This window comes from Salmo salar, chromosome 17, assembly GCF_965601325.2.
Source record: "Salmo salar chromosome 17, fSalSal1, whole genome shotgun sequence".
NCBI lineage: Eukaryota > Metazoa > Chordata > Actinopteri > Salmoniformes > Salmonidae > Salmo > Salmo salar.
In genome coordinates this window covers 78,157,615-78,159,118 of record NC_138307.1, presented here as the reverse complement: position 1 = coordinate 78,159,118, position 1,504 = coordinate 78,157,615, and the positions used below count along the sequence as shown (strand labels likewise).

The 1,504-nt window shown below is 47.7% G+C and overlaps 1 protein-coding gene across 2 annotated transcripts in view; it reads right to left on the bottom strand.

Annotated features, from left to right (window-relative positions):
- The window catches only part of LOC106609811 (protein Wnt-5b), a 223,050-nt gene extending 221,852 nt beyond the window's left edge, over positions 1-1,198 (bottom strand). Inside the window, exon 1 of one of the 2 annotated variants that reach the window (XM_082964204.1) lies at positions 309-1,198. The gene's annotated coding sequence lies outside the window, so the exon portion shown is untranslated. The remainder of the gene's footprint in view (positions 1-308) is intronic. The other variant, XM_082964203.1, reaches the window with a different exon arrangement.
- Between the last annotated feature and the right edge of the window lie 306 nt (positions 1,199-1,504).

The following is a 1,504-nucleotide window of genomic DNA, read 5'->3' as shown; positions in this document are numbered from 1 at the left end:
CCACAGCCACGGAGTTCATTTAGAACAGTTAGCCGGGTTTGCAGATATAGGCCTACAGCACGTCCACAAACTCCACATTCAGCAAGGAGTTTAATTAAGCCCAAAGTTGTGTCAAATAAAATAACTGGATCAAAACGTCAACTCTGCGACTCTCGGGGAGGCTATTTTGAAAACTTCTAGAAGTGAAATGAAGCGTGCACAATGGGGAGAGTTTATGCTGATAGAAAAGCGCATTAATTCCCTAGTTGAAAAGTAACCATAAACATTCATTACAGTCCGTGGCAAGATATAAAATAATGTGTCCTTACTTGTATCGTTTAGTTGCACGACCGTTTCCCCCTGAGCGTTCGGCGGTCCAAACCGTTCTCCAGAGTTCCGGTTCCAGAACGAAGTCTCTTCGTTGAGAGAACAACTCTGAACGACAGATTATACAACTATGAGTTTTCCCCGAAAAACAGACAAATTCCACCTCCGTTAAATTACACTTGGCACGGGAGTTCCTTTTGTCGTTGACTAATTTCGCAACAAATTCCACAGAAAAGTGTTTCGGTCCGTTCCAAAAGAACCCGCTCAGTTCGCTCCTCCGTGTCGGATATCGGTCTTAGCTCTCCTGTTCACGGCGGTGGGGACAGTTGTTTGCTCCGCTGGCATAGCAAGCATAGCAATAAGAAACAGGTGTACAATACAAAGTATTTCAAGATGAGTTGCTCCGTCTCCAAACGATTACGCAGCGTCTCTGTTTCACGCAAAATAAACAAACGCGAAGTATTCCAGTTAGTGAGATGACAGAAGCTGCTCCGGACAGAGCGTGAAACAAAAGAAAATATGAACTACGGGATGATGCCTCCACTTTTAGCAGCCGACCCCAGCCTGCTTACAAACGAACGAACGCCAGTCACACTCAAGAAGGGAAAGTTTCACAGTAGCAACACCATCAGAGCCTGAGGATATCCAGATATGTATTGTTCCCCTTCAAGTATGCATTCCTTTAATAAAGCCCCAGCCCCCTGTAAACTCCAGTCCCCGGCGGCGCGAGCCGTGTGACAGGCAGAGCTGGGTTGAAGTCTCGCACGGGGCGTCCGGTAGCGGTGTAGTTTAAGTTAGCGGCAGAGAGCGGATAGACTTCCACAGTCCTCTAGTCGATGTTCGAGTTTAGAGAGAGTGAGTTGGGAGAGTTTCGCCCATGCGCCTGCCCTCTTCACATAGCTGTCTTCGGAGCGGGGTAATAAAGTAGCGGGAGGGGATATCCCACAGCACCCCAGCAACTCCCACAGGACTGGACAGGAGGACTGGACTGGAGGACAGGACAGGAGGATGGACTGGAGGACTGGACAGGAGGACAGCGCGCACAGACACAGACAGAACAAGTGTTGATTGACAGCCATCACCAAGGCCGGGTTTTTTGAGATGCCGCGCATTTGTCATGTTTGTCTGAAAACTGTTTCAGAGTTACTATAGTACTATAGAGTGATCAGAACACTGCTAATTTTAGAATAAAACCTAG